This window comes from Schistocerca piceifrons, chromosome 5, assembly GCF_021461385.2.
Source record: "Schistocerca piceifrons isolate TAMUIC-IGC-003096 chromosome 5, iqSchPice1.1, whole genome shotgun sequence".
Classification (NCBI taxonomy): domain Eukaryota; kingdom Metazoa; phylum Arthropoda; class Insecta; order Orthoptera; family Acrididae; genus Schistocerca; species Schistocerca piceifrons.
In genome coordinates this window covers 74381899-74405104 of record NC_060142.1, presented here as the reverse complement: position 1 = coordinate 74405104, position 23206 = coordinate 74381899, and the positions used below count along the sequence as shown (strand labels likewise).

The following is a 23206-nucleotide window of genomic DNA, read 5'->3' as shown; positions in this document are numbered from 1 at the left end:
TGCTGGAGCATTGCAGCAGGTGTGATGATGCATGTATGGACGTGACAGATGGAAGAGGGTTGGGCACAGAAACGACCGCAGCATATGATCACAGTATGGGGATATCTGTCATCTTGTCCGTACGCAAATGACGAACCGTACAGCTTGACTCACAGTTTTGGTTTCGCGCAGGAGTGCTGCCTTTTAAAACACATCTGACTAAACGGTTCCACGCTGCAACCGCACATTCTATTGCCTTATTTAAAGCACGACGAATATCTCAGCTTCCATCGGCTGCACGTTTATCCTCACATCCTGATCGTCGAATAACTCTGGGGTATGTTGCTCGGCAACATATTCGTCACCTACTTTTGTAACCCATTGTTTGTGCTTGATTGACTCACTGGTATACTGCGTGGAGTGAGGTTTCCCAGAAATGTACCCGGATTCTCTTTGATCCCATGTCATAAAGATTAGAATAATTGGGCCTTCAACTGCACTGACTCTTTAAAGTAGAAGATCATATAAACTTGTGTAGTCCTGATAGTTTATCTGTTGTCAGGTTCTTAAACTATCAATCCAGGTGGTGCAGTGGGAAGATACTGGATTTTTATTTTGGAAGATGCTGGTTCAACCAGCATCTTGCTACAACACTTTTCGTTTTCTATAATTCCCCTCAATCGCTAAAGGTGAATGCACGCACGATTCTTTTGAAAGCGCACGGCTTCCTTCCCTGTTCTTTCCCAACCATAGCCTTTGCTCTTGTCTCTAATGCCTCAACGTCGAATCTTTCTTCCTTCCTCAGCCTTGATCTGTTGTCTATAGTTGGTTTCAGTCAGTTGGCTCTCTCCTGATATTGTAAGTCCCTCAAACGATGATGTGTAAGCTACGTATAATGGTCCTGGAGCAATGGATCTATAGCATAGATTTGTCAATGAGTTGTTCACTGTAGTTTCTCTTTCCCAGATAAATGTGTATAATATGCTAAAACTGCATCCCTACAAATTATTGAAAGTAATTTAATTCCGTATTTTTGGGACAGATGATACCATTGAATGTTTAGTCATTTGGAATCCTCGTACTCCAATGATCAATGAAGTCACAGACAGCTACTGTGCTGGAGAAATGGAGAAAAGGAGAGAGAGAGAGAGAGAGAGAGAGAGAGAGAGAGAGAGAGAGAGAGGGGGGGGGGGGGGGGGGCCCGTCGCTACGATAGCTGAACAATGACTGGGGTTACTTTTGTAGCCTTCGGTGTGGCGGTCGAGAGTAACATCGCATTTGACTGCCACTAGATCGTCAGCGCGCTTCTTGTGGGCCTTGAGAGTGGGCGTACAGGAAGTTAGTTTTAAATAATAAGGGAAGGGTTTGCGAAAAAGAAACCATATATTCCGTGATAAGGGTTACATGGTGCTCACCATGGGGAGGAAGTTCAGGTTGAATGCCAGTCTGGGAGACGTGAACCAAAATACAGTCGGACAGGAAGAGAGAGTTGGCGGTTCACAACAAGTTCTGCTGGTGGAGGGTCATGGAGCACAGAGCCGGAGACTGTCTTTCTGCCTGGAAGCTGGATACCGAGAGAGTTTCTCAACTGTGCTCAATGCTTCGCAACCACCTAGCAACTACGAACATGACTCCATCACATGTCTCTGCAAAGGCTAGCTGGTAGCATACGTACACAGCGCATTCAGCAGAGGGTTGAAAGGTTGGCGCGATGGTAACTATTGAAACCAACAGGAAATGTGGCTATCAGCACATGGGCACTGTGGAGACTGGTGCTGGAATTGTATTTAAAAATCTTAATGCAAAGCGACAGTTTAAAATTTAAAAAATTGTAAGCAGTTCTCTAAATACACTACTGGCCATTAAAATTGCTACACCAAGAAGAAATGTAGATGATAAATGGGTATTCATTGGACAAATATATTATGCTGGAACTGACATGTGATTACATTTTCACGTAATTTGGGTGCATAGATCCTGAGAAATCAGTACCCAGAACAACCACCTCTGGGCATTGAGTCAAACAGAGCTTGGATGGCGTGTACAGGTACTGCTGCCCATGCAGCTTCAACACGATACCACAGTTCATCAAGAGTAGTGACTGGCGTATTGTCACGAGCCAGTTGCTCGGCCAACATTGACCAGACGTTTTCAATTGGTGAGATATCTGGAGAATGTGCTGGACAGGGCAGCAGTCGAACATTTTCTGTATCCAGAAAGGCCTGTACAGGACCTACAACATGCGGTCGTGCATTATCCTGCTGAAAGCTAGGGTTTCGTAGGGATCGAATGAATGGTAGAGCCACGGGTCGTAAGACATCTGAAATGTAACGTCCATTGTTCAAAGTGCCGACAATGCGAACAAGACGTGTAACCAGTGGCATCCTATACCATCACGCCGGGTGATACGCCAGTATGGCGATAACGAATACACGCTTCCAATGTGCGTTCACCGCGTTGTCGCCAAATACGGATGCTACCATCATGATGCTGTAAACAGAACCTGGATTCATCCGAAAAATTGACGTTTTGCCATTCGTGCACCCGGGTTCGTTGTCGAGTACGGCATCGCAGGCGCTCCTGTCTGTGATGTAGCGTCAATGGTAACCGCAGCCATGGCTCCGAGCTGATAGTCCATGCTGCTGCAAACGTCGTCGAACTGTTCGTGCAGATGGTTGTTGTCTTGCAAACGTCCCCATCTGTAGACTCAGAGACCAAGACGTGGCTGCACGATCCGTTACAGCCATGCGGATAAGATGCGTGTCATCTCGACTGCTAGTGATACGAGGCCGTTGGGATCCAGCACGGCGTTATTACCCTCCTGAACCCACCGATTCCATATTCTGCTAACAGTCATTGGATCTCGCCCACCGCGAGCAGCAATGTCGCAATACGATAAACCGCAATCGCGATAAGCTACAATCCGACCTTTATCAAAGTCGGAACGTGATGGTAGGTATTTCTCCTGCTTACACGAGGCATCACAACAACATTTCACCAGGCAACGCCGGTCAACTGCTGTTTGTATATGAGAAATCGGTTGAAAACTTTCCTCATGTCAGCACGTTGTAGGTGTCGCCATCGGCGCCAACCTTGTGTGAATGCTCTGAAAAGCTAATCAATCATTTGCATATCACAGCATATTCTTCTTGTCGATTAAATTTCGCGCCTGTAGCACGTCATCTTCGTGGTGTAGCAATTTTAATGGCCAGTAGTGTATTTCTTGACTGGTTGTTGCCAGGTACAGTGCAATATCCAGATTTTTTGGCGATTCGGATGTGGCCTGATGTTCTACTGCTTGGAAACTAGAGGAAGGTGTACTCAGCATTGAGGTTTTGGTTCACGACATCTGAGCAGCACATGGAGGACCACGGTATTGTGTACAAGCACATCGTAACCCCTCCACATCAGTGTCTGTCATCAGAGAACAATAAATGGGCACCCTGTAACATTCTGTGACATTCTGCACAATTGGTCAGAGATTAGCAGCCCTCTGTATTAGAGAAATCATGTTCCATGATTAGATAGCCATTAACATAAAAACGCAAATGGTTGTGTTTGGAGTGGTGTCGTTACCGGGAAGCATGGATTGATATTGAATGGCGTTGCATTCTGTCAGTGATTAATTGGGGTTTCTCTATTATCCCAGATGACCTTCGTTGAGAGTATGGTGGCGACCTGGGTGTAGGTCCCATCTTTCCATTGCTTTGAAGAGGCAAAGTTACGCTTCTCCTAGCGTCATGCTGTGGGGAGCCATTTTGTATGACTTCAGACACCGCCGGTAGTGGCTCCAAGAAATCTGATGGCACAATCATGCATGAAAGATATCCTGTGTTCTCGTGTATTACCATACCTCTCGTGCAGTACTGTCGTAGTGCCATTTTCTAACAGAGCAATGCTCATCCACATATGGAACGTGCCAGTATTAACTGTCTGCATGATGTTGAGGTTCTGTGGTAACAAGATCCCCAGGTCTGTCTGTGACAATATAATGGGACCAGAGTGGACTTCAACTCTGTTCCAGTGCCAATATCTAGGATGTCAAGAACAAGTTACAACAGTTTCAGGCCCACTGACTTCTGTAGAGGATAAAATGACTTTGTGATACCCTTCCCAATCGAATTGTTGTATCCGTCCAGAGCAGAAGAGGTGTAACATCGAACTAATAATTGGTTTCATATTGTGAAATTTCTTTTGTAAACTTGAGTGGACTTTGTAATCACTGAAATAACATCACGTACCCTCTCAAACCATAAAGTTTCTTTTTGTTTTCTACTCCTCTTCTGGGTGCTTGATTTTGCTTGTCAGGCAGTATACGTTTGGTTGTTTGATATAACTCTTTTGGCTTAGGTAAACTTACGATGATGAGCATTTTCAACAGAAATTTGTCACTCTCTTAAGAAAAGTAGACGAGTAGATGGTGAAACAAATATTCTTCATAGTCATGTAAATTCAGTGGCTGGCGCAGCACTCGAACTTAATCGGAATAAGTAACAGAAGACTAGGATGTCAGAATGGCTTGGGGGCCACGCCGTTAAGGGTATGGTTCTGGGACTCTCCAAATCATTTGCCCTGTCACAATCTAGTGGACGAAGGACGCCACAGAGTGAGGTCTGTGCGCCAGTCTCCTCAGGTTGTGGTGCGTGCTGTGACGAGTGGCCATCGTTATCAGGTCATTACACTGTGCGATAGGTGTGAAGTATTCAACACTGAAACTGGTAAATACGCCGATTTATTCAACACATTTACAATACAACAAGTGGAATAGTTCGTAAACTGTTCGTGCCAACTAAAAGCCCACCTATTCGCCTGAGATCCATATTCTATTTCATTCAAACTCACTCACATGACTTTGTCACCAACAGTGTGTACTGGAACTTGCTTTCATGTTTACGCTCCATCTTATGGCTTTTCATTCGATCAGCTCGGAGTAGCACTGACGTTTCCCACCATACAGCAGCTGCATGTCTGGTATACTTGTTAGTATACATCGTCCAAATTTGGATTCAGTTGGGCTATTTTTACAGGTTTTGCAATTCTACACAAATTTTAGTGCCACTACACCCCAATACAGAACAAGAGAGATTAAGCAGAATGTCCAAAAATTCAAAGCTAAGTCATCACACACTATAACAGAGTCGTCCATTGTAGTTATGCAGTACGTATCCAAGGTCCAGAGGACCAGCAGGTTTCCTCAATCAGTTGAGGGGCTGTCACTAGTTCCTTGACGGTCTGAAGTGTTCTTCCACAGCCGATGCCAGTCCCCGTACACTGACCACGCATTGTATTTGAGGGCTCCACTTGATATGTTGTGAGTGCTTACTAGTGCGGACCGAGATGTCTTCTAGTGCAGGTTGCTGTCTATCTCAGTGATTCTGCTGTGTTGATACTGATGTCTGAGTCACAGTCTGACAAGGGGAAGGCCTTAGACATATTTGGCAGCTTGCTTGTGTACAACCTAAAATGAAAGACTCAAATACTTTTGCTCAGCACATCCATATTTTTGAGAAAACCACCCTGCAGGTTGATGATGCGCAGTCAGCTCAGAATTGATGGGATCGACAGACAACTGAGCATATTCCATCATCATATGAGAGGTCCACAATGTATATTGCCCTAGAACTTGAGGACAGTTACGACAGCCGGTAATGTACCCATAAGGAAACACTGTTCAACGACAGTGCCACTTGTTTCTTCAATTCATCTGCAACTGAGTCTATTTCGCTAGTGAGGCATGTAATCTCTGATAAAAAAAGAACACCAAAAAGTAAGCTACAGCTTGTTATAGCAGGCTAAGTAACTTCTATTGAAAGAGACACAAATACGTGACGTGAGCGTAGTCATCAAACCTCTGTGAGCAGCGATCAGAATGTTCTAGCAGTTGTTCAGACCCTCAACGGTAGAAATCTGCTCCTAATTCACCATTCATGTTGTTTCAGCTGTCCTGAAAGGTGGCAATCGCATGGTGCAAGACCATATCTGGACTGTATAGTGGATGCCTCCAAACTCCCCATTGAGAACACTGAAGCAAAGCTTGTGTTGTCTGTGGGTGGAGGCGGAGAGCCAATATGGGTGCACTCTGCATTGTTGCCAAATTTATTCAAGATGGCGTCTGTAAATGTTGCAACTTCGCACTAATGGTGTCACCGGGTGATGTTGGTTTTACACCCTCCCACTTCCCTCCCCTCTACAATTCCCTCTCTTCCCATACACCCTAGCGTCCCCTGGCGACTAGTAGAAAAAGCTCAGTCTGGACTGAGCTGTTGGTGTGGAATTATCTGTTCATTTCATCAGTTTTTGTGATGAGCATATGTTACCCTGTTGGAAGAATTTTTCAATACTGCTAGAAATTGGTGGGAAAAGCTCAGTAAGGTGCAAGTATTACCATGTCCAGTATTTATGTGCCCTGATTACACTGCTATAGATCATCAATCCTCAAAAATCATAATCACAGCTACAGATCCAATAATATATTGCAAAAAATGGTAACAAAAACTTCGCCTATAAAGATCCAAGCATATTGCAAGAAAGGTACCAAAAACAATGTATAAAGACACAACCATATTGTGAAAACTGATACCAAAAACATGGCCTAAATTCCACCTATAAAGATCTTGAAAACGAAACACTAACACCAATGACATGCACCATAAATGAAGTCTACGTAAAATTTTCGGCATCTCCTAACAGCTGTGAATAGATGCGTGGTGTTAGAAAACACTGTTGCTGCACTGTCCCACATGCCAAGACTGCTCACAGCTCCAAGCAGAAACATCATTACTGTACTGCACCATGACCACTGACAGGTTACTGCAGGGCTGCCCATCACCTGTGGTAACCACTGGGGTCTAGCTGTGCAAGAGGCGATTTGCACTGATCCAGCAGATAGGTAATATATTCTTAGGCACTACATTGTGTGGTGGACAGTACACTGATCGTAGCAATATGCTGAACTGATAATGGTTCTTCATGCCACCAAACATACAGGTTGCAACAACCTGTCCTCTTCCACAACCGATCTAGTTCACTATACCACCACCAGAGGACGCTCGAAATTGAGATGTAATGGGATTTTCCCACCAGCCCTCCCCTTTCACCATCCACCCACCCCTGCCTATGCCTCTCCTCTCCCTGCTACACCCCCACCTGGGAACTGGCAGGAAAGGTAAGTCTAAGCTGAGTTGTTGTTGTGGAACGACGTAGGTTGGTATTTTATTGCTTTCATCGTTTTTTGGGATGTGCAGATGTTATCCTGTTGCAAGAAGAATTTAAAATACCCCCACTTTTCGCCACCCCCTGCCCCCACTTTATTCCAATTGTGTGTGCTCGCTTTGACATGTGGAGGCAGACTGCCACCAGAGGGCTTTTGAAATTGTGGCATCATGGTATTTACCCCTCCCACCCTCTGCCTGAAAGGGGCCATTTGCCAGTAAAACTGTGTCAGTTACTTATATAATGGTGAGGAATTCCAGCTGAGACTTGAGCAGGGGCCAACTTAGTCACAATACCACCTTCAGCCCCTATTGTCCACTGGTTGCACAGGGAAACTGGCAGGAAACGTTCAGTCAATGCTGTGGAAGGACACAGGGTAGATTTTCCTTATTTGGGGGAGGTGCAACCGTTATCGTGTTGGAATAAGATTTCACAATTCCCCCCCCCCCCCCCCCCCCCCCCCACCTCTGCCCGTCACACTTTCCGCCATCTCCCGCCACCACTTCCACCACTTTTTTCCGATAGACTCGTGCGTGTATATCGAAGGATCTGTCTTTCACATTATCGCCACCAGAGGGCGCTCTAAATTGTGACGTCATGGGATAGCGCCTGCCTTCACACTCCTGACATACTGCAAATACAGTGAAAACTTCGTCTAAGCTTCATCCAGAGATCATAAACACGGCCCTACGTACTGCAAATGGCACTCTACAGGGTCTCTGGCTCAGAGCTACCCTTGAGGTAATCATTTTGTACCAGTTCGTTGTGTCAGGTACTCACACGGCTGTTGTGGCGACAGAACTGCTGCAGGAGGCTGCTCCACAATGCGGGGGTTTATGCACACACTGGCCCCTAACAGCTCCTAGCAGGAACACCTTTACTGCAGTGCTCTGGGGCTGCTGACGGGTTAACACAGATTGCAAAACACGAATACAAATAGATCGTGGAATAATCACATATAATTATGCGGCTACAGATCAACATCGTAAAGATATTTTACAAAGTGGTACATTTCACGTCCCTGGAAAAATCTTAAAATTCATCCAGTTTATTCTTTACTCTGCGGAACGGATTGTCATGTGATGAGCCTAAATCAGCAGACCTGTATTTTCTTTCCGACGTATTTCTCTCGCCCGCTGGCCGTGACTGCCAGATCTGTTGCGTGAGCTGCGGTGACAGTCCCGCCAGATACCACTCGACCTTTCTGCCGGGCACCAGTGCCGCAAGACATGAGGGCCTACCTGAAACACTTGTGGACGAGCTGTACGCCCTGGGGAGTTACATGTGAAGCGTAGTAAGCCAAGAGGCGGTGTGGAAATGCTGAGGCCGCAGCCGCCCACCCGCGACATCTGACAGCGGCCGAGCTATCAATCACTACACCGTAGCCGCGCCGCGCCACACCACTCTAGCTAGAGCTGCTTCGGGGACCTTGCGCAGGTCCACTCGTATGTCTGTCGTCAAGTGTGGTCGCATTTAACGCTGGTGTCGATGTCCATCATTACACACCGAACATTGTCCGCCACAAACCACGACACATCACCACTCACTGCCGACCATCATTCAGTTTTCACTCCACCTCTCTGGTGACACACTTTAAACAACTGTCGCCCCAAGTTTAGCCGTGAATCTCCGAGTTTAGAACCGGAGATGCCGAAATGGGTGGAGGCGATCCCTGACGACCTCAGGGATATGGTTTCATCATGGAGGCGGAGCAATATCGCTAATTTATATACTCATTCTGTTTGTTCCTTATTTTTTGTAGTAGCACTGATAACCAGTGTTCTTTCTTTGCATCAGGCGAGTTTAACGAATATCTGGATTGTTATACTTATTTTCGTTATTCTTTCTGTCTCTCTCTACAGCTGGTGGGGCGACAGTGGCTGGGGCATTTATATTTAACGCCTGTGAGCTACTGCACACTGTCGTGTTAACGAAAAAACCGATATTTAGTAGCAGGAACACTCCATACTTACACTCATTACAATAAACCCACCATTAGTTCGTCTACCAGTATAGATGTTTCGTGTAACCGATTTCCACGTTAAAACTACAATTACACATCACCTCTTCTTTTTAAACCGTTATATGGCCTGATTGCCTATTTTTTAAGTAAAGTATCAAGGTATTGCAGCCTACCATTATTGAGTAATCCTTTAAAACTACAGTCTTCAACAGCGTGTACCCATCCAGCTAAAAATATAAGATGTATGCGGATATTAGGGGTCATGATTAAAAAGATGTCATGATCAGTTGTGTCGGAGTTAGTACTGCTCACTTCTGGTTGACAAATTTCAGAATGTTGTTTGGATAAATAATCGGAAATTTTAATAGGTCGACAAACAGTGTCTCCAATACTTATCAGGAAGGCATAATTTACTGCATATCCCAACCAACCATACCCTCCAGAGCAGGTGATCAATTGTTCTTTGAATTTTCTGTTTTACTCGCACTAGAATTTTCCAAACTGGTTTGCTTACAATGAATAGACAGTCGTCTGGATGAACAGCATGTAGTGCTGCATACATAGCACATTGTGTTATAATCCATTCTAGTTCCTATGGTTTTTTTTTTATTCTTTGAAAGTAGTGTTTCGAGATGTTGCATTTTGCCATTACCAAATCATCCATTAAAACTACAGTCTTCCACAACATGTACACATCCAGCAAAAAACGTAACAAGTATGTATTCCACTAAACAAAAAAGACGGTACGGCCATTACCTTGTGACCTTGTCTTACTCGCACCCCAGTATAAAGTTTCAGAGTGATTATACGCATAATGATTATATAATCTCAAACACACGCACACGCACCAAAAATAGCTAATGGTCTAGCTCTTTTTACACAAGTAAAAACCGATTATCCGACCCGATCGTCTGGAATACGTGTGATTCTTTAAATATAACCCTTAACGTCCCAGAATGTTGTGTTTAGATCTCACATCGAACAGTCTTAGTATTTACAACTTCTGTCTTACATGTCTCATCTTTCTTATGTGTATGGTAAACACAGGATGACGATTATTGATACCGATGACAGAAAACAACATCTGTGTAAAGATGGAAGCAGTTTGTCACATAGGGCCGCTAAACTTTCAACTGCCTCACATACACCTGCTCGACATGACATTCGTTAGACATCTGTAAAACCACCAGTTATGCCCAGCGCCACATCCAAGAATATTATTCGGGCTGGATCTATCGTGTAATACAGTGGGGAATATTGGTCGGGGCTGGATCCAGCATCAGCATTCGGTATATCTGGGGGGGTGGGGGGGGTGGGGGGGGGGGGGGGAGGTTGGCCCGTACACTGTGCGAAGTGCGAAGTCAGGGGCATTGCCTGGGAGGGGTCACCTGCGTTAGGTCCAACGGTCCCACTGCAAGCCGCCCCCCCTCCCCCCCCGCCCATTTACCGGCACCTCCGACATCTTTGGGAGGAAGGTGTGGGATGTCTACGCATGAGATAGTGTGTTTTGCAGTAGTATAACCTCAACACACTACCTCTAACAGCAATCCATGTTTTTTAGCGTTAGTGTTGCCATTTGGAAGAGCGAGTATATATCCTGGCTGGATTGGGACGCTGTTTCAAAGTTGTATGGTATAGAAAAGTATAAAGTGAAATCTGATCTGTAACCAATAAGAGCATTTTATATTTGTAATTTTAACCCTTCTAATACCGAGTATTTTTTGTTACACTGAGTACCACTGGGGTCTTTAGTGACTCCAACTCAATTTATTTTTTATTAAGTGTAGTTTTAATTATGATTGAATAATATCACATTCCTTATTTTTGCCACATTCTAAAACATGTCAGTGACATTACATTAAATTAAGATGCACTTTTTTTAGATTATTTATTTCAGTAAAATTTACAAACGATTCTCATGAAACTACAGACGTTTTTGATTAAATTCAGAATTGACATTTATGACGCATTACACTTACAGCAATAAATTGCAAAGTGGTTTTTACACCCAGAACATCAACATTTTGAACATTTATCGGTGAATTTTCTATCCTCAGACCTTTTACAAAACGGATACCTTCCTCTTTTCTTTGTCTGTACTGTTGGTGGAAGTACTGTTGAAATAATTTTGTCTGGCTTTCTTCCGATGAGGTACTTTCCTAATTCTATGAGAAATACCCTTGTCTTGTAGTTGATCCTTTCTGCCCAGTCTGGTGTCAGATGCATCCACATGATAAAGGCATTCAGTGCACTGATATCTATCATGTTGTAAAATAATACCATTGGCCACCTTCTGCTCAACCTCTTTGTAGTGTACGTTCTAACCAGCTTGTCCATGGTATCTACTCCTGATTTTGTTTTATTATAATCCAGAATCATTACTGGCTTGCATTCTTCAATCTTCCACTTCCTTCCTTGAATACATTGTACTGAGCAAGGTTACAACTTTTCTCTTTTTTGGACAATATGAAACAATTGAAGCATGCTCTTGGAATCCAAATATACACGAATATTTGACTCGATCTTTGGTCTGAGTGAAAGCTTGTGGTAGTTTGTGGGGTGGCAGGTGGAAGCATAGAATAAATGTTTTGTATTTATGCTGTTTGCCGTTCTCAACACTGGCTCTCTAGCTACAATATTGGCAACCAGAAAGTGATTAGCAAAACGTGAAGCCTGTAATTAGAATTCCTAGTGCCCACTTCATCTGACAAATACATTTATAGCTACAGCTTATAGCTCAGAGGAATTACGATATTGTCTGGGATTCATAATCAAAAACCATTCTCTCTAAAATGTTCACTATATTCTGAAAGTCACAGACCAAAAAGAATCCACACAATCCAATTAACAGAGCAGTTCCGAGTCTAATGCGCTGATGCCACTATAACTGTTAAAAATAAATGTTTAAGTGAATGCTCGCCGTAATTTGATTATAATGTTCATCAAACGCCAAGCTAAATAATGGTAGAATGTCTGTTCTGCGGCGGCACGTGAAAATACGACATACGCAAACTGAAGATAGATCATGAAAGTCATCGCAGAATTAACACTTCACTCGAAAACGATTTCATGGTTACGCATATCAAGAGTAACTTATTACGGCATCCGAGGCTGTTTATATCAACGATACCTTCGCGACGCGACTCCCGGCACAGGAGGTGGGCTAATCAGCGTCTGGAGAGAACTGGGGCCTTCCTTTTCTCGCGCAGCGTTCTTACATATAAAGCCGCGGTGCGGACGGCTAAGGGAACGCCTGATCAAATCTGCTCTCCCGACTAGCCGCTGGGCTAGTAATGCACCAAATTAAGTTATCGAATAAATCATTGCTTCCTTTGCTGATGGCCGATGAAGCTTTCAATTTAATTGTGCAATCAGTACACAAGTAAGTAATCATAATAAAAGTCTGACGTGGCTAAGTCAAATTTTTGTGCGAGTGAATTAATTTAATTACACTACACGCAGTAGACGAGCTCTGAACTTGCTCTTTGGAGATACGCTATAGCTATAGTTTTATAGTTATTCTGTTGAAACTTCTCACATTTTTATGATTATAGCGGATCTCCCTTCTACTTAAATTTAAACATCCTAGCTTTATTTATTCGCCTACTTAATCTATCTTGCTTCTTTAATTTCTAAGACAAAAACGAGAAAATCATGAATTTCAACTAAAATTTTAATTTGTTAGAGCCAGAATACTGTTTTTACTAAATTGTAATGCAAAAGGAATCTAAATATAAATTTTTAAGTTTGTAGCTCTTTTCTGTTGCGCCAATGATTTCTACAGGAAAACATCCAAATTTCGAAAATGGTTAAAGTTATTGAACTGATATCCAACACATATTGATTTTGTATTACTCCTGACATGCTAGAAACGTTTCAAGTTATTTACTTCATTTTAAAGTATTGCGCAATATTTATGACGTCAGAGCTAGTTACAGCAGACTAGGCTGGCACATAATGGGAAGACTGATGTGAATTTTATAAGGCGTGAGTATGCTGCTTCCCTACATCACCCTCTACTTAATTTTTTTGAATGTAAATGAAAAAAAATTAATTAGAAAAAGGGAAGCAAGAGTACAGCTTAACTCCCTATGAAAATTAAAATTGAATGTAAACATATAGAAATATTAAAAGAAAACTTATTATCTACTTCAATTATTTAAATTGCTGACATGTTCACTGCCTCTTAAGCAACATTATCACTCAAAATTTAAGCAAAATCAATGAAACACTTTGGCATACATATTGCCTTAGACAGACAAACACACAAAAATATGAAAAATTATGAAAATCTTAAATTCATTAAATTGTCTATAAATATTTTTACATACACAAATTCAAAGAAAATAACACAGTTATTCATGATACATAAACAGATAATTATATCTTAGCAGTCTTTTCTAAACCCGAAAGAAAATTTCACAAATCATGACAATTTCATTTTTACACATGTGGTTGTAGCCACTTTGGCTGGCATTCCACTTCCATTCACAAGGGTAGAGGGGGGGAAGTTACTATGGTGTGCGTCCTTCACATCCACTCTAACTTACATGGGGAAAGGGGAGGGGTCATTATGAGTGGTGTCCGAGTCACTCCACGCTTTCACGCAACTACCAGGCTGCCATTATCTGGCTTGTCCTGTAGAACAAACAAAAAGAGTGCCGCAGACTCTGTTCACTTACTATCTAAGGGTGGGTCACAAGGAAATGGGGATATATACACATTTTATCTTTCAATATGTTGCTGGAACAAATTTAACAGAACTTTTTCAATTTTACTCTCGCGGTTACTTAACTGTCATAAAATCGGTAAACAATTGGCTCAAAACGCCGTTTTATTATTTCTGGGCCAGAACACTGAACCAATGCTCAGTACATTCTTGATACATTTGTATTTTATTTACTTAGCTGACTCATCTTCGATTACCTTATTGTTAGAGATAGTATGAGTATATTTGATTAGCCTCTTTGTACATGTGAGTAACTTGTCGTAATAGTATAGTTCTAAGTGTTCAAAACACACTACGTTTAGTTGACTACTAAACCCACTTGTTGGTCTTCTGCTGCTGTGTCAGTTCCACATCTGCAATTATGTACTTACTTCATTGAAGTGTATTTATGCAGAGCTATAAATAATGTTTCAGGTCTGCCATTACGTTACTCAATTATGTTGCTAGTGTATGTACTTATTTAACACTCACTTTATAAACATTTAACGCATAGGATAGCACGTTTATTTCATATCTATAGTGTACTGCAGCTGATCAGTATGCTCACATTGCAGTCCATTTCCACTTCATTGGTTGCTGAAATCACAGGTAGTCTCTTTCGACCTACCACTAAAGTGCATTAAGTAATTATGGCCGAGCGTAATGCCTAATTCCTTAAACCTATAGGACACCATGACCTGCTCTGTCTTATCTGACATAAGGGTACCTATGGTCCCATTCACGCCTCCAACTCATAACCTCAATACGTGTAGGTATGTCCTGTCACACACTACACCAAATAACAGCCAGCTCCAACCTTATAAATATTTCAAGGAGGTGTCCTTCACGTATCAACCACAAACACTGTTCAATTCTATTACACTGCCATTCCTTGCTACACAAGGTGAGTTCATTCTTACAACTTATCTGCATATTTTTCATAAGACTAAGCAATCTCTTTTACTATTAATTAGTTAGCTCTACAGCTCTAGGTTTCACTGCCACTTCAGATCCTGCTTGTACACGAATTTGTATATCTTTTTAAATTACTGTTGGTGGACCATTTACAATAAAACAACAACTTTGTACTTACAATATCACCAGGGTACAATACATACTTGTTACTCAAATACCTTTGTATCTTAATTACGTCATACTTCTCTGTTGTTTATGTCACTGTTAGGTTTGTCACATTAGGTATTTTCTTCACTAATCGGTGAATAGAATGGTTACAGAACTCATGGCTTGATAGCCATGACGGAAAATTTTTGTATTGCAAAGGAGGAGTCGAAACTTTGGTGGATAGGAAAGATGAAGATAGAGTGAGACCTGAAATGGGAAAGAAGATCTCACCCAGCTGGGAGTGCACAGCTGCCACACTGTGTAGAGGTTACAGAACAACCTCTCCCTACAGAACTCATTCACTACCTATGAACTTCTTTAGGTCGATCACGTTCCCGAGACCGAATAGCTTTTTACTCTTAGGGCACACTAGCCTATATGCATTGGCATGTGGTTTTCCTATGATCCTGAAAGGTCCTTGGTATACGAACATGAATTTCTTTGTTTCTGCATTTATTTTCTTTGATTTTTCCTTGGTTTTGACAAGGACTAACTGACCTATTTCAAAACTGGTGGGTACAGCTTTTGCGTCATGACGCTTCTTTCTTTCTTTCTTATGTTCTTTTCCTTATATTTGCCCTAGCCCTTAACTTCTTTTCGTCTGTGGATGTTTGCGTTAGAATAGGGAATTCTACCATATCTGCAATCACATTGTGTGGTTCTTGGCCAAACATCAATTCGCAAGGCGCAAAACCAGTTGCATCATGCCTTAAGTTGTTAATTACATTCTCAAAATACTTCATGTGCTCTGCCCAACTTGAGTGTTTCCGAGCACAATAAGTCCTGCAAAGCCTATTCAATTCTCTCATAATAATACGTTCACTCATATTTCCTTGGGGGAAATACGCAGATATTTTCAGATGTTTCACTCCGGCCTTATCCAGACATTCTTTAAATCTATCAGAAGTAAATTGAGGCCCGTTGTCTGACAGCAAATTCTTCGGAACGCCAACGTTCACGAAGAAATCTTTTTCCAACTTTTCTACCAACGTTTTTGCATTTGCTCTTTTAATTGGGTATAGCTTAACATTTTTACTAAATCCATCCACAACAAAAACATTGGTGCACCCACCTCTCGAAGCAGGAAGAGGGCCAAACAAATCACAAGCCAGTAATTCTAGGGTTTCAGTTGGCTCTACTGAATGCATATCCCCTTGTATTCTGGTGTTAGCTGCACGGACTTTCTGGCACACTACACAAGATGCTAAACGCTTGACAACACGGCGGTACATGTTCTCAAACACAACTTTCTCTTTTAATTTTGCAATGCACTTCTTTGCACCATAGTGCCCATACCTCAGGTGCACATAGTCGATTAGTAAGTCTACATGTTGTGAGGGAAGGCACAGCTTCCACTCAGAAACACCTACCTTTTTCCTCCTAAACAGAATACCTTTATGCAGACAGTAGTATTGAGAAACCTTATGATAGTTCGCATCTCCCAAATAGCTCTTTACTAATTTCAGCTGGTCATCTGCATTCTGCTCACGTCTCAAGTTCTTAATCACCCTCTTTATTGCACTTTCTTCCTTTACTTCGTGCAACGCAAACATTCGTACTTCACTTAGGTCTGTTGCTGTAATACCCGCGTCATCACAGAGCTCCGCACTTCTAGATAACCCATCAGCTACCAAATTATCTTTCCTTTGAATATATCTAACCTCAAGGTCAAACTGCTGGAGATACAATGACCATCTTACCAAACGAGCATTCCTCAACTTACAGGTCTGTAAAAAGGTCAACGCCTTATGGTCACTGTAAACAATTATCTTGTGACCTAATAGATACTGCTCAAATTTCTGTACCCCAAATACAATTGCCAATGCTTCCAGTTCTGAGATGCCATAATTTCTCTCTACTGCCTGAAAAGATCGACTTGGGAAAGCTATAGGCTTGTGCACTTCTTATTCGTTCTCTATTTCTACTTGGAATATCTCCACAGCTACACCATAGCCACTAGCATCAACACACATACAGAATGGTTTTTCAAAATCAGGATGATGTAAAAAAGGGCTATTAATTAAAGATTGTTTAAGCACCTCGAACGCCTGTTGGCATTCTGCTGTCCAAACCCAAGGGGTATTCTTTTTCAGCAGGAGGTGAAGAAAGGGTGCATTAAAGGCCTGATCACTAACAAAACGCCAATAGAAACCGAAAAGACCGAACATCGATCTCAACTGCTTCTTGTTTCTGGGAGCTTCAAATTTTTCAATGACTGCTAGCTTGCCTGGGTCAGGCAGAATACCTTTTCCACTTATCATATATCCCAAGAAACCTATTTCCTCTTTAACGCACTCTGTCTTTTCAATCTTTAGTTTCATGCCACCTCTCTCAATAGCCTCTAACACTTCCTCTAATAAAACTATGTGTTCTTCCCAGGTAGGAGTTGCTACTAACAGATCATCTACGTAGACTGTTATTTTCTTACTTAAGGCTGGTCCTAAAACATGGCACATCACACGTACGAAGGCACAAACAGAGATATTAAGTCCGAAAGGTACCACACGGTATTGGTAACAAACTCCTTCGTACAAGAAAGCTGTGTACTTCCTTGAACTTTCCGCCAGTGGCAAATTCCAATATCCACACGGGATGTCCATAGATGTTAAGAATTTTACTCCCCGGAATTTTTGCAATAACTCGTCCATGTTCTGCGGTCTATCACTTTCCCTAACCACTATTTCATTCAACCAACGAGCGTCCAAGACCAATCTGACACTCCCGTCTCTTTTTGGTACAACAACAAGAGGATTATTGTACTCACTGACCGCTTTTTCAAGCACACCCCACTCTAGCATTCTCTGTATCTCCTTTCGAACCGCCTCCTTCCTAGCTACATGTATTTGGTATGGCTTCCTGAAAAACACTTGGCCAGGTTTCACCTTTAATTGACATTCATAACCTTTGACCACGCCAGGTCGATTTGAAAATACCTTATGATGCCTTTTTAAAACCTGTCTCAGTTCTTCCTTCTGATTAGCTGAAATTTTATCGATTTCCTGCAATTTAGCTTCTATTTTATCCAAAATAATTGCTTCTTCTTCTTCTTCTTCTTCTGTGAAGAAGCTTACTTTTACTAAGATTAACATCTTCGTCCCAATATCTCCTATTTTTCAGAACTCGTATAGGCAGCTCCCAAGTTTCATCATTAGTTACTACATGTTTATCAATAAAAGGTACCGTAATTACTCCGGTTATCGGCAAGACCATTTTTAACTGACTTCTTTCAAAGTCAACACACTCTGATATTTTGACAAGAAATCTATGCCAATTAAAACCTCAATACTGAGATTATTTACAATTAAGCATGGATGATCAATTAAATTACCATTAATATTAAAAGGCAGCAAAGCTTCTTGTTTTACCGTTTTTGACACCTTGCCAGTAGCACCAATTATTCTTCGTCCTGATACCCTCATTACTGTAAGCTTGTCTTTAGTAGGTAATGCATCAAAGAAGGACTGAGATATCGCACTAACTTCACTTCCACTGTCTAAGAGACAACGTACATTGATACCCAATATATTCACTATTATTATAGGTTGGCTTATTCTAGGTTGTACAGATGGTTCCTCAAACTCATCCAATAGTTCCTTTTGGATTTGTCTCCAACTAAAGTGATCGACATCTGTCTTCATTACATTTAGGTCAAAGTGTGTAGGGGTTTCCTGAACTACATTTTCAGCTGCCTTTTCCAGTCAGTCTATTAATTTCAAATCGAAACACCGCACGACTTCATTACATTTAGTTTGCTGAACATGACCCAAATTACTGTAGTATGAGTGATTCTTCGCCTCCAGATCGGGCATAACACTAGTTACAGCTAAACCACTTTCACTATTATCGTCGGGTTCCTTCTCAAGTGACAACTGGTCACAGCTACTGGGTTCATCGACCCCCAACAGGCTATCCTCTACATTCTCACTTACCTCCTGTCCTAAATCTATTAGTAGAGTATCAACATCCTGCACAGGCACTTTAGATAAGAGCATATCATCCTCATCGTAAATATAAGCATGAATTTCTTCTGATTCTTCACCTGACAATTCAGTATTTTGTAGCTCTTCGCTACCGTTACACTGCTGCGCCTTCTCTTTCTCTTCCCACTTAGAAAGAGTCTCTAACACGGTATCTATCAAATACTGTGAGTGATCTAATATTTCTGCTGTATCCTTAGATGCTACCGACCCCTCATCCACATGTTCAGTCTGAGTATTCTGATCTGTCATACTAATTACTGTAATTACTGGCTTAGGAAAAACAACCGCCTGGTGAGCGCCAGTATCCTCATAGACGGGAACTAGTTTTCCAGCCTCTGCCTACTACTGTTACCTTTATTTGCATTATAGTTAACTGGCACAGCATTGCTTTCAACACTGTTGTTTACTTGCACATTTTTGTTAGGAACAAAATTACTATCATTTGGATGCCATTGTTGGTTCTGGTAATTATTTCTCCAATTCCTACCTTTCTTAGGATGGCGAACACCTACTGTTCTGATGTTTACATTGCCATTCTGCTCGTTCTTAAAATTACTACTAGTGTTATTATCATTTCTGTTATTACGTGCTTGCTCCTCATTGGCAGCCACACACTCTACACGTTCCAAATATTCAATGAAACGATCCAGATTGTCTCTAGGGGCAGATATAATCCTAGTTTGCCAATACCATGGCAGTTTGGCTTCAAGATCTGGTATTATCATTTCAGGTTTCAGCTTTTCCGCCAAATGTGACAAACGTGAAATCCATGACCTGGCAAACTCTTTAATGGGTTCCTTGCCTGCATTGAAGCGTTTTCCACTCCAAAATTCTCTCAACACTTCATTTTGCTTATTGCTAGACCGATACTCATTAATGAAAGCTGTTCTAAATTCCGCTAATGTTTTACACTTCAGCACAACATCAGCTGACTAACGCATGGCGTCACCCGCTAAGTGGCTTCTAATAAATGAGATTTTCTCTCGTTCAGACCAAGTTGGTGGAATCACATCTTCAAAATCGTTCCAGAAATCTAGCGGGTGGATATTTTTATCTGGGTCGAACCGCAAGAACTGCCGACACCCGATAAAAGCGGCATTTGCAGCTACAACTTGTTGCATACTACCATTACCAGAAGTTACTGAAGCTACTTTACTCTCAATGTTAGCAATGTTAGGACTAATATTTTCTACTCTCATTTCAACATTATCTACTCTTTGCACAATACGAGTAGTATCAGTTTTTAATGCGTCTACTTCTGCTTGACATATGTTTACTTTTATATTAACATCTTTAAACCTATCTGAGCACAGCTCAGATTCCGCCTCGATCTTTTCTGTTAACTTGTGCTCCAGCTTTGCATCTTCCATTTGGAAGTCTTTGCGAACCTCAGCAACTTCGGATTTTACTGTTTTATACATCTCAGATAACTGTTGAGCAACCTTTTTCTTAATATCCTCATGGTTGTAATCAATTTTATAATTTAAACTGTCCAGATCGTCTTTCAACTTATTGCAGCCAGTCTTGAAGGAAGTTTCTAATTCAGCTTTAGTGGATTCTAATTTATTGTCCATTGCCTCAAACCGTTTATTAAAATTGGTTTGGCTGGCCACAATCCTGTTATTTACCTCAGTTATATCAGATTTTAACACAGCTGTTATTCTAGCATTAGGGGCAGCTATTGCTTGTAATATAACATTTAAATCAATAGCCCCAGTATCTTTGGGTTGCTCACTAGCTGGCTTTTTATCACACTCAAGTGACGAAAAACTAGCTCCAACGCCAGAATCATCAAAACTAAATGAAACTTCTGAATGATCAGTCATATCTAACTTCTCACTTCTAACTTCTCTGATGACTGTTTCATTTTTAATTCATCAGAGAAACTATCATCCAATAACTTAATACTTTCTGATTTCTGCTTTACTACAGGGGTCTCTACTATTGATCGTTGCCCTTTTTCACACTACTGTCAGAAGACACTAGTTCGGTTTCACTTTAACATTACTATTTTCATGCATATTTACACTTAAACCGTTGTCTGTATTTGCAGTTCCTTCAACAGACATAGGTCCTGATTTAGGTTTAACTTCTGTTTCTTTTTACGGTTCCATCGCCGACAGTCTTTTAGTGCAGGTTAGTAAAAGTTTTAACAGCTTTTCACTTACCTCAGCTCCTTCTGCACGACGTATGGCGTTGTCGGCGCGGCGTACCAGGATTACTGATGCGACGCGGCGCGTTGAACTGCAGACAGCACTTCGACGGCTGCTGTGTGTTTGCGTGGCCCACAATTGCAGGCGCGGCTCCGGTTGCTCCTGCGGACGACTGCGGTGAGGCGAAACTGGCTTCTCGCAATGCCGGCAGCGCCGCTAGACTCGGTGCCAGCTCCATCAATCCAGATGCGTTGTTAATCCAATTGCGTCGTCCACATGCACGTGTAACACTGTCTATCACTGTTCCATTGCTCAGTTGCGTGTCGCATTTCACTTCTGAATCCGAATATTTAAAAATCACTTTCACTTTTACTCAGTTTGTTTCTCGTCCGATTAGCAATATATGTGGGGTGGCGGGTGGAATAATAGAATAAATATTTTGTATTTATGCTGTTTGCCGTTCTCAACACTGGCTCTCTAACTACAATATTGGCAACCAGAAAGTGCTTAGCAAAACGCGAAGCCTGTAATTGGAATTCCTAGTGCCCACTTCATCTGAGAAATACATTTACACCTGCAGATTATAGCTCTGAGGAATTAGGAGATTGTCTGGGATTCATAATCAAAAACCATTCTCTCTAAAATGTTCACTATATTCTGAAAGTCACAGACCAAAAAGAATCCACACAATCCAACTACCAGAGCAGTTCAGAGTCTAATGCACTGATGCCACTATAACTGTTAAAATTAAATGTTTAAGTGAATGCTCGCCATAATTTGATTATAATGTTCATCAAACGCCACGCTAAATAATGGTAGAATGTCTGTCCTGCGGCGGCACGTGAAAATACTACATACGCAAACTGAAGATAGATCATGAAAGTCATCGCAGAATTAACACTTCACTCGAAAACGATTTCATGGTTACGCATATCACGAGTAACTTATTACGGCATCTGAGGCTGTTTATATCAACGATACCTTCGCGACGCGACTCCCGGCACAGGAGGTGCGCTAATCAGCGTCTGGAGAGAACTGGGGCCTTCCTTTTCTCGTGCAGCGTTCTTACATATAAAGCCGCGGTGCGGACAGCTAAGGGAACGCCTGATCAAATCTGCTCTCCCGACTAGCCGCTGGGCTAGTAATGCACCAAATTAAGTTATCGAATAAATCATTGCTTCCTTTGCTGATGGCCGATGAAGCTTTCAATTTAATTGTGCAATCAGCACACAAGTAAGTAATCATAATAAAAGTCTGACGTGGCTAAGTCAAATTTTTGTGCGAGTGAATTAATTTAATTACACTACACGCAGTAGACGAGCTCTGAACTTGCTCTTTGGAGATACGCTATAGCTATAGTTTTATAGTTATTCTGTTGAAACTTCTCACATTTTTATGATTATAGCGGATCTCCCTTCTACTTAAATTTAAACATCCTAGCTTTATTTATTCGCCTACTTAATCTATCTTGCTTCTTTAATTTCTAAGACAAAAACGAGAAAATCATGAATTTCAACTAAAATTTTAACTTGTGAGATCCAGAATACTGTTTTTACTAAATTATAATGCAAAAGGAATCTAAATATAAATTTTTAAGTTTCTAGCTCTTTTCTGTTGCGCCAATGATTTCTACAGGAAAACATCCAAATTTCGAAAATGGTTAAAGTTATTGAACTGATATCCAACACATATTGATTTTGTATTACTCCTGGCATGCTAGAAACGTTTCAGGTTATGTACTTCATTTTAAAGTTCCATTTACTACCGTAAAAAAGACTACCCTCTTTGTTAGTCCACTTTAGAATTACATCAACAATGTTTCTCCTAAGAAACAACTGAAAAACTGATTCTATGCAGTCTACATTTTTCACTGCAAATTTTGTTGGACCTGTCTTTACTCGCACTATGTTCCATCTCTCTTCTCTTCCACAAGCTATTCTTTTTTGTTTTTAGACCTACACAGAACAAAAACAAAAAAATAAATACAAACGGTGTATCTTGGCGCCAGAACCTAACGCACATTTACAAAAATACAATGTGTACTTACATATAACACTCAGAAATGTGTGTTACTTGCTGTTCGGAATGG

At 41.5% G+C, this 23206-nt stretch overlaps 1 protein-coding gene across 1 annotated transcript in view; it reads left to right on the top strand.

The window, feature by feature from the left end:
• The window catches only part of LOC124798276 (UDP-glycosyltransferase UGT5-like), a 129694-nt gene that overhangs the window by 14123 nt on the left and 92365 nt on the right, over positions 1-23206 (top strand). The gene's annotated exons all lie outside the window — the stretch shown is intronic.